General features: G+C 49.8%; 1 protein-coding gene across 3 annotated transcripts in view; it reads right to left on the reverse strand.

Moving 5' to 3' along the window:
• Window positions 1-16,297, reverse strand: part of R3HDM2 (R3H domain containing 2) — a 121,393-nt gene that overhangs the window by 75,050 nt on the left and 30,046 nt on the right. Inside the window, exon 2 of one of the 3 annotated variants that reach the window (XM_054012945.1) lies at window positions 10,262-10,324. The exons of the other annotated variants lie outside the window; for them this stretch is intronic. The gene's annotated coding sequence lies outside the window, so the exon portion shown is untranslated. The remainder of the gene's footprint in view (window positions 1-10,261; window positions 10,325-16,297) is intronic. 3 annotated transcript variants of the gene reach the window in all.

A 16,297-nucleotide genomic window follows, 5' to 3' on the forward strand; every position in this document is an offset into this window, starting at 1 on the left:
ATTTTGCCAGGAGATTTTTTGCTTCTTGGAAGCCTCCCGCCCTCCCGCCCCCCCCCAACCCCCACCCCCACCCCTCAATGAAATGCTAGCTATCTTTGCTGCCGCTACAGCAAGCTAATTGCTCTGACAAGCCGCTCTGAAGCAAAGCAGAGCCCAGCTGTTTGGAAGGATGTCATACAGCTCTGCCAATAGCCACATACACACCCCCTCTCCTTCTCATTCAAATACTTCAATGGAGCTGCCTCCGCAAGGCTCAGCGAAGGCTTTAAAGATACAGCATCCCTTCTGCTGCCAGGCATTATAACTACTGTAGAAAAGATCACCCAGCAAACAGAAGCATCGTCTTGGAAGGGAACTGAAGTGTTCGGCTAGTGCTGTGAAGAGTGCCGTGTAAAAGCAGAGGTAGGTTAGGGATAGGTTTAGACGATTATCACTTTGCTCTATCACCATCTTCTCCAAGCCAGCGGGAGGTTTGCATTTCTAACAGCTCCACTGTATTCTTCTTTTTTAGCATTTATTATTGGTTCAGTGCTGACAATACTCACATTCCCTAGAAGGCGGAACCCATAGACAGCCATGAGGCGATTTTAAGTCGCTCTCTTACTTAACTTGCCCCTGTGAAGAGACTCTTCAAAGTCCTGCCGAACTGCGCAGAGCGCTGCACAAACACACAGGCCGGGTCTACACTAGAAAATTAGGTCAGCTGAACTATATTGCTCAGGGTGTGAAAAATCCACCCCCGCGTGATGCAGACAGCGCTAGGCCGCAGAAGAATTCTTCCATCGACTTAGCTCGTGCCTCTCGGGGAGGTGGATTACCTACGCCGATGGGAGAACCCCTCTAGTCGGCACACGTAGTGTCTACACTGAAGCGCTGCAGCGTTTCAGGTGTAGACGGGCCCATTATTAGAGAGTCCAACCTACAAAGAGCTTACAACCGAAACAGACAAGACAGAGAGTGGGGGAGAGAACAGGAGGCTCACCATCCCTGATTTACAGATACCACCACCACCACCTAGGTCTTAGCTAGCACTTTTCATCCATAGATCTCAGCACACTTTACATGAAGCAGGTCAGTAATCATCACCCCCATTTTATAGATGGGGAAACTGAGACTCAGAAGGAAGAGACTTGCCCAAGGTCGCCCAGCAGACAAGGGGCAGAGCTCGGAACAAAGCCCAGGTCTGGTGTCCCAGTCCAGCATGGAGATTAAGGGTAAAACTTTCCAGAACATCTAACAGGTTTCAGAGTAGCAGCCGTGTTAGTCTGTATCCGCAAAAAGAACAGGAGTACTTGTGGCACCTTAGAGACTAACAAATTTATTAGAGCATAAGCTTTCGTGGGCTACAGCCCACTTCTTCGGATGCATACATCTAAGTGACTTAGGAGCCTAAGTCCTATTTTCAAAAGTAACTTGAACACTTAGGAACCTAAGCCCCATTGACTTTCAATGAGAAATAGGGTCCTAAGTGCGGTGTCACTTTTGAAAATGGGACTTAGGTGCTTTTGAAAATGGGACTTGCTGCAGGTCACACGGGGAGTCTGTGTCAGTCAGACTGGAACCCAGGTGTCCTGAGGCCCTCAGGACGAGTGTTTTGTTTGGTTCCTGATGCTCCTTGACATATATTCCATACTGGATCACTTGATGATGAAAGGAGACTCGAGGAGCTCGGTTTGTTTACCTTAACCAAAAGAAGGCTGAGGGGGGGTATGATTGCTCTCTTTAAATGTATCAGAGGAATAAATACCAGGGAGGGAGAGGAATTATTTCAGCTCAGTACTAATGTGGACACGAGAACAAATGGATATAAACTAGCCGTCGGGAAGTTTAGGCTTGAAATTAGATGAAGGTTTCTAACCATCAGAGGGGTGAAGTTTTGGAACAGCCTTCCGAGGGAAACAGTGGGGGTGAAAGACCTCTCTGGCTTTAAGATTAAGCTTGATAAGTTTATGGAGGGGATGGTTTGATGGGATGCAGTGATTTTAGTCAATAACGGTGGTCAATGATGGGATATTAAAAGTTACTACAGAGAACTTTTCCAGGCAGTCTGGCTAGAGAATCTTGCCCATATGCTCGGGGTTCAGCTGATCACCATATTTGGGGTCGGGAAGGAATTTTTCTCCAGGGTAGATTGGCAGAGGCCCTGGAGGTTTTTCACCTTCCTCCGCAGCATGGGGCAGGGGTCGCTTGCTGGAGGATTCTCAGAGACTTGAAGTCTTTAAATAATGATTTGGGGAGTTCACCAGCTAAGTCAAGGGAGAGAATTCTTCCAGGAGTGGGTGGGTCAGGTTTTGTGGCCCGCATCATGCGGGAGGTCAGACTAGATGATCATAATGGTCCCTTCTGACCTTAGAGTTTATGAGTCTATGATTACTTGTTCTGTTCATTCCCTCTGGGGCACGTGGCATTGGCCACTGTCGGAAGACAGGACACTGGACTAGATGGACCTTTGGTCTGACCCAGTATGGCCGTTCTTATGTGCTTATATTCCAACATACTTGAAGTGGGATGATGAATGACTGTCTTGAGCTACAAAGAAATCTTTTTAAGTAGGTGTTTAAATTTAAGCACACGCTTAAAGCCCCATGCAACTTAAGATGTTTAAAGTGCTTTCCTGAATCAGCACCTTATGGTACGTCTACACTACAGTTAAAGTCCCACGACCGTGTCGCTTAGAGCCCAAGTCAACTGACTCAGGTTCACAGGGCTTGGACTGTGGGCCTCAAACCAGCAGTGTTGATATTCTGTTGGAGTCCGGTCTCTGAAACCCAGCAATGGGGGATGGGGTCTCAAAGTCCAGGCTCCAGCCCGAGCCCAAACGTCTACACAGCAATTTGTTAGCCCCACAGCCAGAGTCAACTGACCCAGCCTCTGAGACTCGGGACCACGGGTTTTTCTCTGCAGTGTAGATGTATCTCAGAGCCCACGTGAACAACACCTGAATATTCTTGACCAGCCATTCTTCCCTCTAAAACCTTTCGAGATGTTGGTAATTATAAATAGTCTCCTCACACTCTGCCCGAGGAAACATTTACATCAGAAGCTGCAAAATGGAAAGACACGGATCCATAGAGTATGAGTCCCTTAAATCCACCCCACCCCAATCATTTCAAGACTTTCCCCCCATGCCTGACAAGCAACACTGAAGACCAAATGACTTGCTCACATTCACACAGGGAGTCTGAAGCGGAGCAGGGAAATGAATCCCAGCTCTTCTGAAACGGGACCCTTTGTGTAGGCTTGGAAGGATTCGATTTTCATCCATGAATGTCAATGTCATCGTACACACACAAACCAACAACAAAAAATATTTCCACCCAGGATCATCGAAACTTACAGGTAGGCAAAGTAAGAAAAATGCTGCTTGAGAACTCTTCTTAGAGTTTGCTTTAAGGATATTTACTTTGTCCATTCTGATATGTGATATCGACACCTTGTATTTTAAATGGTTATAAAACTTAACTTTTTGAATCTCCACATCTATTGTCATTAAATAATTACTGTCCGACACCCCCCCTCATTGTCTGATCCCCCCAGAACTTCCCACAACTGTGAAAATGTCAAATTGACAGAAAGTGGAAAAAAAATGCTTGAAAATAAATATCGATATTCTCAGTCCAAATGATCATTCTGCCAAGCCTCCCCATGTGCCTGGAGTGTGCACTGCCTGCCTAACGTGGGCCCTGATCCTGCAAACGCCCCAGGGAATAACTCGATACACACACCGTCCCCTTGAACCGAATGGACTGGAATTCCTCCTTGCAGAACCAGGGCCTGAGGCTGCACGACTGCGCGGCAGGGGCTGTATATTTCTCTCTGGACTAGAGCTGGTCTCAGCAAAGCTGCGAGGAGTCAGAAGCCGAGGGAGGCGGTGACTGGCTGGCTCTGCAGCAGCGCTCTGCGCAGCTCACCACTAAGCTAGTCTGGCGGCACATGCTCAGTGGCAGAGAGCGTGTGCTCAGAGTGACTCCTGTGGCAACCGAACCCAGCTGAGCCGCGGGGCTCTCGGTGATTAGCCCCAGAACTCACCATCGTTTTTTAACTCCCTGGATTTGGGGTTAACCCTGGAGCTCTCCGCTCTGGTCCCCTTGCTCCCAGGCAGCATCTTTTGCTCTTCAGGCCAGCAGGACTTCACAGGGCTGCACGGGGTCCAGATTCTTAAGCTGCTCCATGCATGGAGTAGCTACAGAATTGGACAAAGGATTAAGTACTTGGAAAAGTACCGGCAAGCCTTGCGTGTTCCAGGGAGCTTAGCCCAGCACAGAGAAGACCCAGCTAACTGGCCCACCACGCACTCTGCAGGCTTAAGGCTCCTTTGCCATTCCAATGAGTCTCTCCAACCCGTCCCCTCTCTGGCTCAGGGTAGCTTAGCGCAGCCCCTGGCGTACCGCAGCTTGTGCAGCATCAAAATTAGCAGTGGGTAAAAGGAAATCCCTAGCACGCCTCCAGCCCCTCCTGTGCTGCCTGGCCTTCCTACCCTCAAGGAACCGCATGCTTCAGAGGGTGTGACCAGGCCTGGCACATGTCCAAGAAAGCTGCAGGGGCCCTTTGGTTTAAACACCACAGCTGGTTATTAAGCCAGACTTAAAGCAGAGAGGAAAGTGCTGCAGACCCTGACCAGCACCACTTCCTCTCTCAGCACAGCCACCTGCAGGAGGAGAGTCCACAGCCTGCATGTGCTTCTCCCCCGGGACCTTTCAGAGTGCTGCCCTGGGAGGAAGGGGTGCACATCAGTACAGGCTCATCAGGCCTTTTAAAGATGGCAGCCTAAATACACGCTTTGTTTTCGAGCCAGCAGCGTTTCCCCTTCACGAAACGAACGTGTGTGAGGCTTTCCTCGGCTGCGCCTGTCCCCCAGCTGGGAGGCAGCAAATCCTGGGTGGGAGGAAAAGACAGGGAGTCAGCCCCCCCACCCCAGACAGTCTGGATTGCAGCAGGGGGCCGGGTAGGCCCCACATGGAACTTGCCCAGCTCCTGCTTTTCACAGCTGAGCGCCGTTTGCTCAGACCCCGGGTGCGCGCCATGAAATCTAGGTCAGAGACAGGGAAGCGCAGGAGAGATGCTGAAGCAAAGGGCATTGTTTGTGCTCTAGACTTGCAAGGAGGCTGCTGGCACGTTGCATGGGAATACCGGGGAACAAGCCAGCAGCATAGGTGCAAAGAGCACCCCCAGGCATGAACCTTCCCTCCCAAGCAAATGCAGATGAAGCCCTTGCAGCCCTCCCGGCTTGTGGCCGAAGGGGTCACCTGGTTATTGAGCGTATCCCAAGAGCTGCAATACAAGGTGCTCCCTGGGGTACAGTTTCTAGCTTTGTTTGCACTAGAGAGCACGAAGTTCACACGTCCTGGCACTGAACCGGTGAGACGGCACTGATGCAAACCCCGTTTGGGCAGCCGTGTCCACCCAGCGTGAAGCTGCCGCAGCACGGTGGGTCTGTACGTACGAGGCTAGCTCGGCCCACTGAAACCCTGCAGGAGCTGGGGTGAGGGGCAGTGCTCATCTATTGATTTCAATGTATTTAAAGGGCACCTTGTGTGACAGTTACTAATCAACCCTTCCCCCTCCAGCCCAGAAAAGGGCTGGGAACCACGATCCACTGGGGCTCCGAGTTCCAGAGTTGAGGGCCCCTTGCTGACAGCACTCCAGCTGCCAGGTCCCTCCCATCTCGCGTGAGTATCTCAGCTACTCCAGCGTCATGCGAGGAGAGGCAGAGTCGTATGCAGGCAGCACCGTACCTGTGTAAGGACGCTTGGGTTGAAACCAGCTCCTGCAATGCACTGGAAGCCAGCGTAAATCTCAGTGTGCCAGGAGAAGGTGCTCCTGGCATGAACACTGCTCAGCCAGGGGGCGAGCGGAGTCTGCCCAGCAGCACGTCGTATAGTCATTCAGCCTGGGGTTCCTGATGGGGCCGAACAGAGCGAAGTGAACAGGAACAGGGCGCCAGACTCGCTAGATCTCCTTTGCAACCTCAGGCCCTGGACACAGAGACATGGATCAGTGTAGCAAAGAGTGAGGTGGTGGGGGAGGGAATAGCCACGTGGGCCAGAGGGCTGGCGGAGGAAGGGGTCATCAGATCCACACTTACATCGATGCAGTGACACCCCTCCCCGCCCCATGGCAGGTACGGGGGAGCTGTGGTGGTTACTCCAGCCCTATGCCTGCATGAGGAATTCTGTCCCTCAATCTCTTTAGTTCCCTGTGGTTTCTCGGGCTTTGAATGGGGAAGGTGGACCCAGTGGCCCACACTTACTTGATCAGACACCTGCCCCACACTACGGTCTCACTCCTGATCAAGGTAGTTTTCTTCCATAGCGTCAATAAAGGGAAGCAAACATGATCCAAGCAGGAAGCAGCCTCTCCTGTACTGTGGGTTCCCAATGGCAGGCGTATCTTGGGCCCCTGTTGCCGTTGGACCAAAAGCCCCTGGATTTGCCATCAGCAGGGATCTAGGAAATCTCCCTGGCGAGACTGTGCTGCTAACTGGGCGAGGTGCTTTAGATAAACATCTCACTTGATACCCCAGAGTCCTGGTGGGGAACACCCGTGGATGCTGGGGAATTGCATTAACTGGGCAGCGACTGCTGAACAAACTGCGGCTTGTGCTGTCTTGGCCATTGCCAGCCACGTTCCGATTGCAGCAAACGTATGACCAGCGGGAGGGAAAGAGACAGAGGGGGCAGCGGGACTCCAGGCAGCATGTAGCTACACTGGAATTTGCCCCAATTCCAGCCCTGGGGGTAGGTGCCCCTGTGCAAACGGGCAAAGCCATTATTTGCACTGGGAGAGATTTACTGGACTTCACGCCAGGGAAAGCAGCAGCAGTGCGAACTGCAGCGTATCCCTGTTTACAACGATCTACTCCAAGTGGTTATCCAGGTACCGTGACCCTGACGGGGCAAATCTCCAGGGAGGGAGGGGGCCAACACCCTGAGGCCTGGAATCTAGCATAATTCAAGCAGCCCCTTCCAGCTAGGCTGGGAACGGTGCAGAGGGAGCTACCTCCAGCTGTCCTTAGCCAGGAAAACCAGGGTGCAGGCATGTGACGGAGTCCCCCACAAACCAGTGTGCCTGTGCCAATGCCACTTGCCGGCCTGCTCCGTGCTTCCGTCAGAGCAGGCTGTAACGAGGACACACGAGAACAGGGACGAAGCCCCAAGCAGGAGTCACATGGGGTGCATGGGAGATTTGAGGGTTCCAAATATCGGGGCCATCCAGGACTCCAGCTCAACACCCTTCGCCTGCACTACCATAAACCGGGAGTTTGATTTGCAGCTGCCCTCAGCTCACCCCCGCCACCAGGAAACACCGGGCCACTGTTGTGCTGCACAAACCCAGAACAAGCGGCAAGCCTCCCTCGCCACCTCTGCGGCGCAAGGCAGCTCAGGGCAATGCCGGGACAGGGCTAGAACCAGAACACCGTATCGCAGCTATCAAATGTAAGCCAGCTCGAGGGAGGCTGGGTTGGCCACGGAGAGTGGGAGAGGAGAATTCTCAAATTAGGTCATAGCGAGAATTAGCACTTTGCTCGTTGGGATCCTATAGGAAAGTGTTTTGCCCTAGATTTGCGTTCCAGTGAACAGAAGTATCAGCTCACCGTGAATCACAGAAGCATCAGATGGAAAGCACTGCAAGGCATCACGTTTGTCTGCTACTCAGAGACTTGATATTAACGGCAGGCTGCGCACGCCGCATTTTGGCAGTGTGCTGCCCGTTATCTTGCTTAACTATTAATGGGGCTGGCCTGCTCTTCCAGCTCACCCCCCCCCCCCCGCCTCTCTGCTCCCCACCAAGATTTCCAAGGCATAACGACGACGGGAGTGCCGCTAGCGATCAAGCACCCTGGTAGGGACGTGCCTGGCCCATGCCAACGAGAACACGATGCTAAGCAGCCTTCTGGTTCGTAACCGTTTCTGGGTGGACTCCCAGCGGTAGAGGCGGGGTCCAATCTCGGCCTGACACCGAGGACTGGTGTAAATGAAGGGGCTGCCCTGGTTTTCCATTACTGACTACACCCACAATCCACGACACGCCTTAGGGGATGGATCCTGCACCATTAGAGCCAGTGGGGTCTTTCCCTTGGCCTGGAACAGCTCACAGATTTATCCCCAGGAGCACACCTCATACAGAGGGAACGCTGCACTTGATGCATGTTCTCCCTCCACTGCACTACACTCATCTTCTACCTTTTGCTCCGACTCCAGGCCATGTGGCACCTAACAGGGGATTAGACTCACTGTGGAAATCCCAGCTTTCCCCGAGGCGCTGCTTGCCCTTGCTCAGTAGACTTCTCTCCATGAATTCATCTAGTTCTTTTTTGAACCCTATTATGGTCTTGGCCTTCACAACATCCTCTGGCAAGGAGTTCCACAGCTTGACTGTGCATTGTGTGAAGATATACTTCCTTTTATTTGTTTTAAACCTGCTGCCTATTAATTTCATTTGGTGACCCACAGTTCTTGTGTTATGAGACGTAGTAAACAACACTTCCTTATCTACTTTCTTCACACCAGTCATGATTTTATAGACCTCAGTCATATCTCCCCTTAGCCGTCTCTTTTCCAAGCTGAAAAGTCCCAGTTTTATTAATCTCTCCTCATACGGCAGCCGTTCCATACCCCTAGTCATTTTTGTTGCCCTTTTCTGAACCTTTTCCAATTCCAATAGATCTTTTTTGAGATGGGGCGACCACATCTGCATGCAGTATTCAAGATGTGGGCGAACCATGGATTTATATAAAGGCAACAGGATATTTTCTGTCCTATTCTCTATCCCTGTCTTAATGATTCCCAGCATTCTGTTCGCTTTTTTGACGCGGCTGCACATTGAGTGGATGATTTCAGAGAGCGATCCACAATGACTCCAAGATCTCCTTCTTGAGTGGGAACCGCTAGGGAGGAGCAAGGCAGGGGCTGTATGCAGCACCAAGGTTACGAAATACTCCTGGCGGACAACCCTGCAGCTGGGACCCCACCTGTGTGCAGCGGCTTCTCTTGCCCGCAGTTCCAACCAGCAGCACAGCGCAGTCACTGCCCCTGCTGGGGACGCGGGGAGGAAGGACAGCTGCTGCTGTCTCTCCTCCTCCACCAACGCCGCCCCTAGCAGAGGAGAGAACCTGTGCAGCTCCTTCCCTGCCACTAAGGGACTAACGCAGCAGCATGGACAACCCCCTGCCACCTTGCGGGAGAGGCCAGAAGAAGATAAGAAGGCATGGGGGAGAAGGGAGCATGATAAAAGGAAGCCAACCCCAGCAGGGAATAGGTGCAGAAGGAGGGTACGGGGACAGGAGGAGGAGAAGAGACAGAAGGAGAGGAAATGAAGTGGTGAGAGACGCTCAGGGAAAGAGGGCAGAGGAACTGATCAATTTCAGCAGGTAGCTAGAAAAATCCCTCAGAAATAAAGTCCTTCCCATCCACTCCTTTTAAACACTGACATCCCTTCTCCTTTGGATAAGGGTCTGTATTTGGGGAAGAGGGGAAATATAGAGAAACAACTGCCGCCCCCCCCCCCAACAAATGAAATCACACACACCTCACACACACACCAAGGACCCCAAAGCAAGCTTTAGCCGTCACACCCATCTGCATCCCAACGCAGTGGGGTACTGGACCAAGGGAGAGGCTCCTGGTTCTCCCTCCCTCCCTGAGCTGCAGCCAGAGCAAAGGGCAAGTTGTCAGCAGTCAAAACAGTGAAACTGAACTCCACTGTGAATGCAAGCCAGAGCCTAGGGCAGCACAGCCGTTCTCCCCTCCCTGCCGCCCTGGCAAAGCCGATACTAACTACAAAAAATCTGAATGATCCCCCGTTAGCACAGGTCGTGGCCAAACTCCCATCATCCCGTGCGGCCCCTTCCGAGCCGGGGCTAGCGTGATTTGACGTGAACCAAATCTGTCAGCGGCTCAAGACAGACACGTGGGCCCCAGCGAGCAGTGGAAAGAACGTACTGCTCCATTCAGCTCCAAACAATGATAAATAATTCAGGAAGAGAAATGCTGCAATAGAGAGTGCAGCAGGGTTTAAAAATAGAACATACGCCGAAGTCAGGGGAACGGGGAGGAGGGAAAGAGAGAGACAGAGAAAAGCTGAACAGAAAACGGATCTGCACTGCCGAGACACTGCAGCCAAGCCACCCAAAACTCTGCTTCTTGATTGATTAGGAACTCAACAATACAATCATGATTTGGATGGTGGTAGCATCTAAGAACCAGAGTCCTGGACCAGGACTGTGTGTTGCTACTTAAAAAGGCATCAACATTTGTCCTACCTTTTTCAGAAGAAGGACTGCATTGGCCAGGCAAGTATATCCAAGGGGGGCAGGGGGAGACACCTGAAAGCAAAACGTCTTTTCTTGTTACCTTTTTAGCTAGCCCCATGCTCGCACACGTGGCTGTTACTCAAAAGTGACCCAATAACTAACACGGCCATCTGTGGGTTGGAGGGAACGAGACGGTCAGTAAACATTTCGTTTTCCCAAATATCCCAGGGTTTAGTACAAAAAGTGAGATTTTAAAAATTACGAGGGAAGGTAACTTAACAGGCCACTCAGTGGAAGTGAAAAAAGTCCACTTCTCAAATTCAATATTAGTGGAACTCTCCATTGCAACCCACCCCGCTGCATCTCTTGTTTGCAATGGGCTCCTCTTTGCTAGCTTGCTCAACCGTTAATGCAGTTCTAATGAAAAAAAATCACATTCTTAACCTGGCACGTGAGCTGCTAATGTAGGGAAGATGTTAAATAAAGAAAAACTACATACACAAATACATGGAACGGTGTTACAATTGAGAGGCCCGCGGTTCCATCAATATTTCAGTTTGAAATGCCCTCGTGATCTTAGGAAAATCGACTTGTTCTTGAAAAGCTAATGTGTAACAAAACACCCTCGGCTGTCTCCTGCCTGCCAAACTGCCCCTGTGGCGCAGAGCAGCAAGAGAGCCAGGGGGGTTGGATATTTCAGTGCCAGAGCAGCAAGGCTGAGCAAAAGGGACGTTGGTTTGCAGGCTCATCCGCCTGCAAACCAAAACACAGCTGCTGAGTGTCTAATTTTAGCTCTTTCCCCTCTTGGCCTCAACCAGACCAGGGATTTTCATGGTATTGTTTACATCTCCTATGACCAGGGGCTACCCATGGCAAGCACTGGGCTGCTATCTGACACCACAGTGCGAAGAAGATATAAAAGCCAAGCACAGAGTGAAGGTGAATTATCTATAGTGATGCTGATGGCGCTTGGCTGCCGGCTGCTATTTCAGGCTTGCAAGTAACATTACTGTAGCAGAAGCAGAGATTACGGAACTAACCCGAGTCCAGTGAACTGGGGTGTTCCTTTCTTTCTTAATTATTTATTGGAATTTTAAAGAATGAAACATTAATGAGAACAGCCCCCAAATTTTCCAAACGTAACAAAGAGACCAAGCTGTCCTGTAAATATCTGTTGAAAGCACATAGTGGGCATCTACAGTTATGAACAAGGATGTTTCCCTATAGATTCATCCTCTAATGGATTCTCTCCTGTTCAAAAGCCAGGTGGATCTCCATCCCTGATTTGAGTAATTCTCTTGCAGATTCTCAATGAAGGGAGACAAATCTGAGGGAACTGGACTTATTTAGTCTGCAGAAGAGAAGAGTGAGGGGGGATTTGATAGCAGCCTTCAGCTATCTGAAGGGGGGTTCCAAAGAGGATGGATCTAGACCAGTGGTTCCCAAACTGAGGTTCGTGACCCCCTGGGGGTTCGCGAAATGTTACAGGGGGTTCTTGGGAAAAAATTCCCTAATGGTGGACAGAGCTGTCCCTAGGAACTCTGGGCAGCATGTGGTCAGCGGCCCGGAGCCTCTGGACTTCCAAGAGCTAAGCAGATCAAAGCAAGCCTATCTATCACACTGAGGAGATTTAAACTTCAATGGAAAGGGCGGTGGATATTTTTTGCTGTTTTTAAAATGAAATAGGCAGCTAGTATTGTTTTTAAAATTATTATGAAGAACAAGTTTAAGCTTTGTTGTAACATGTGGTGTTGGCCTGGACTGCTCAAGATCTGAATGCTTGTGTAAGAGGAACTCTTTGGCCTGGCCTACACTAACCCCCCAATTCGAACTAAGGTACGCAACTTCAGCTACGTGAATAACGTAGCTGAAGTTTGAAGTACCTTAGTTCGAACTTACCTCGGTCCAGACGCGGCAGGCAGGCTCCCCCGTCGACTTCGCAGTACTCCTCTCGCCGAGCTGGAGTACCGCAGTCGACGGCGAGCACTTCCGGGTTCGACTTATCTCGTCCAGACAAGACGCGATAAGTCGAACCCAGAAGTTCGATTTGCTTGCCGCCGAACTACCGGGTAGTGTAGACCTACCCTTTGAGTTGGCTTCTTAAATACCTTCATACTCTTTCACATCTGATACTCCTTGATGAAACATAGGAGCCTGGTCTTATAACAGGCTTATTCAAATTGATACAAGCTATGAAAGTGAGTTCTTGGAAGAGTGTTGCCATTTTAATAATGTAATAAAAATACTGTAATGATAAATAATTAATAATAAATAGTGTGTAGTAAGCATATCATAAAAACAACTTGTATATTTCCAAGATCACTGCTTTTATAATTTATACTCAGGTAAAGGAGAAAATCCCTGGAAATAGTCATTTTTAGGAGGGGGTTCGCGAGACTTGACATTTTAGTGAAAGGGGTTCACAGGTTGTTAAAGTTTGGGAACCACTGATCTAGACTGGTCTCAGTGGTGGCAGATGACAGAACAAGGAGCAATGGTCTCAAGTTGCAGTGGGGGAGGTTTAGGTTGAATATTTGGAAAAACTTTTTCACTAGGAGGGTGGTGAAGCACTGGAATGGGTTACCTAGGGAGATGGTGGAATCTCCTTCCTTAGAGGTTTTTAAGGCCCGGCTTGACAAAGCCCTGGCTGGGATGATTTAGGTGGGGGCTGGTCCTGCTTTAAGCAGGGGGTTGGACTAGATACCTCCTGAGGTCCCTTCCAACCCAGATATTCTAGGAGTCTATGAAATCTAATTGCCAGCAGCCTCTCTTCTTTGCTTTATAGATGGTAGCCTTTTAATCTTGAGTCTCTATCACCATCATATCTAAACCTATGATCCCCCTGTCAGTTGTTCTAGAAGTCTCCCTAGTAAGATCATTCTGTGTTTTGTAAGCAGAGACACTAGGTGTACAAAATGTGCTGAATAAATATAAAATAAATTAATTAATTAATGGAGATATCCTATCTCCTAGAACTGGAAGGGACCTTGAAAGGTCATCGAGTCCAGCTCCCTGTCTTCACTAGCAGGACCAAGTACTGATTTTGCCCCAGATCCCTAAGTGGCCCCCTCAAGGATTGAACTCACAACCCTGGGTTTAGCAGGCCAATGCTCAAACCACTGAGCTATCCCGCCCCCCTATATCTAAAATTACAACAGACAGTAACTGTAGAAAACAGACCTTGGGTTTCCTGGGAGCGATGTGGATTGCATTACTACAGAGATATGTTTTACAGATAAGTTTTACCACTCCATTCCACTAGCTTTTTAACTTTAGGCATGGCTCAACACGTGGAATAAGTGGCTACATGGGGAAATTGTTCTGGAATAAGGTAGACTGGGAATTTAAAGCACAACAGCTATTCTGCAATAACTCCCTGTGTGGACACTCAATCTGGAATAAGAGTGCCTGTTTTACAGTTTAGCTTAATCCACTTTGGAATCCCCATTGCAGAACAGATATTCCGGTCAATTTCCTCGTGTAAACAAGCCCAAATCTCCTTTCTGGGAATTCCACCCTCGGCAATTTAGGGTTAGGCCTGATTGGAACATGGGGAGCTTGTACTGAGTAGGACCCATTCAGAGCAGAATATTAAAGGTCCCAAACTGGGGTGATCTCTGCTAGGTACCAAGATAGTATGTGTCAGCTTTGAATGCCATGGAGCCTTCATTGGAGAGTCTTCATTATTTAGATTCAAATAATTAGCAAAGACATTCTAGGAAGCCTAACAATCAGGCTCACCGTCAGTGAACGGTGACCACTGTAGAATCGCATCCTGCCTTTGGAATATCCCTGGACACAGACAGGGCCGGCTCCAGGGTTTTTGCTGCCCCAAGCAGCGGGAAAAAAAAAAAAAAAAGCCGCGATCGGCTGTAGCTCCACCGCGCCGCTTTCTTCTTCGGCGGCAGGTCCTTCCCTCCGAGAGGGACCCGCCGCCGAATTGCCGCCGAAGAGGCCGACGTGCCGCCCCTTCCCCTTGGCCGCCCCAAGCACCTGCTTGCTCAGCTGGTGCCTGGAGCCGGCCCTGGCTACAGACCCACAAGTGCTTGCAGTCCTGCGGGAGAGACAGACTGCCTCTCTATAGGGCTGCAGAAAGGAGGATGCACCTGCCTCAACAGTGGGCTTTGGCATTACATGAGCCACAATGACCTAGGAGGATTAAGCCAGGCTGGGGAGCAGTTTAAATGCAAAGATGGGTTAAAAAGCCACTCAGCCAAGTGCAATAACCCCCCCTGACCCCCCCCAGAAATGAACCAGAGACGCAACCCCTCCCTGGGACAGGTAGCCCAGCTGGTACGCTCTGGTAAGTCTCACACAATGCCAGCTCTGCAACCAAGAACATGGTGCAGGGAAAATGCACTTCCAGAGGTCGAGGTCTCAGAGAAGGACCTGGTGTCAGTAAGGCTACGTCTACACTACAGAGCCTATGCCGGCATAACCCGCTAGAGCAGATGCAGCTCACACTGACCGAAGGAATTTTTCTGCTGGTATAGGAACACCGCCTCCCTAAACAACACTAGCCATGCCGACACAAGCACTCGTCTGTCGGCGTAGCTGCTTCCATGCTGGGGGGTTTGCCAGCATAGCTAGGTCACTAGGGCTGTGTTTTTTCACATCCCTGACGGACATCACAGATATCATCATAGGTATCATGGAATCATAAGACTGGAAGAGACTTCGAGAGGTCTTCTAGTCCAGGCCCTTGCACTCAAGGCAGGACTACGTATTTTCTAGACCACAGTATTATCTAGACATAGCTATGCCAATATGTTTTAAGTGCAGACCAGGCCCAACAGAAAACGCTGTAAAACTAGGCCTCCCAGGTGAAATAATAAATATCGCACACAACATGCGCTCAGCGGAGAACACTACGGGCCCATTCATTGTACTGGTTGGTTTCTGTGTTCTGAGCCGGTTTACCGCATCCTTCACCCTTCTGGCTAAGGAGGAGGGGATTACTTCTGTCCCCTAATGGGATAAGCCGCATTTGGGACAGGGAGTTTTTGCCAGTGTAATAGGCTGTGTGGTCAGAAAGAACAGGATTAATGACTTCTCAATGTGAACCACACCAGGAAAGTGGAAAAAGCCATAAAAGTGAGTAATTAGCCACTCAAGCGTCAGACATTCGTGCCAACTGAGCTTGTATTCCTGACGTTTAGCCAAAATCTTAAGGCCTCGTCCCAGCTAAGTTTCATGACGCTTCCCCATCAATCTCCATGAAATTCAAATGAGTCAGTCTCACAAAAGTTAAAATATTGGTTGCTTCTGCCAGATGTTAATATATTATAGCCACAGCAGATGTTATTTACAAACAATATTCAGCATCTCCCAGCCCAACGAGTGCGAGTGCGTCAGTGTAGTCTGTCTTTCAACCTTGACTCTGCGATCTAATGACTGAAAGCAGGAGACTGAAACCCAGGACTCCTGGGTTCTTTATTCCAAGCCATGGACGAGGAGTGAGAAAAGGGAACCAGGGAGTCAAGATTTCTGGGTTCTGTTCCACTGACTTGTATGTGACATTTGTCCAAGTCAGTTCATTGTTCCGTGCCTCAGTTTCCCCGTCTTTAAAACATGGACACCACCAGTCATCTTTGTAAAGGGCTCTGAGATGTTCAGACAAAAGGGGCTGGAGAAGAATAAGCCGTTGTTATTCTCTGGCTGATAAACTTTATCCTCATGCCTGGCTTGAGTCCCATAATCAAAGAACCCATGTGACAGTCCTACCACTTCTATTAAAACAAAAGACTTGACACGAGCCAACAAACTGTAACTCACGCTGCTCTAGACAATAGCTAAATGTCTTGAAATGCCTCTGGGGCAGATCTGTGTCAACCGATCCATTGATTTTAAGGCTAGAAGGGACCATTATCATCATCTAATCTGACCTCCTGCCTCACACGGGCCAGAGGCCCTCAGCCAAGACTAATCTGTGCACCAAGCTCATAACTTCTGTTTGAGCGAGAGCAAATCTTTTAGAAAACCCAGTCTGGATTTATAGACTTTAAGTGCGGGAGGATCCATCACATCCCTCCCTAAATTGTTCCA

This window comes from Malaclemys terrapin, chromosome 23 (genome assembly GCF_027887155.1).
Source record: "Malaclemys terrapin pileata isolate rMalTer1 chromosome 23, rMalTer1.hap1, whole genome shotgun sequence".
Classification (NCBI taxonomy): domain Eukaryota; kingdom Metazoa; phylum Chordata; order Testudines; family Emydidae; genus Malaclemys; species Malaclemys terrapin.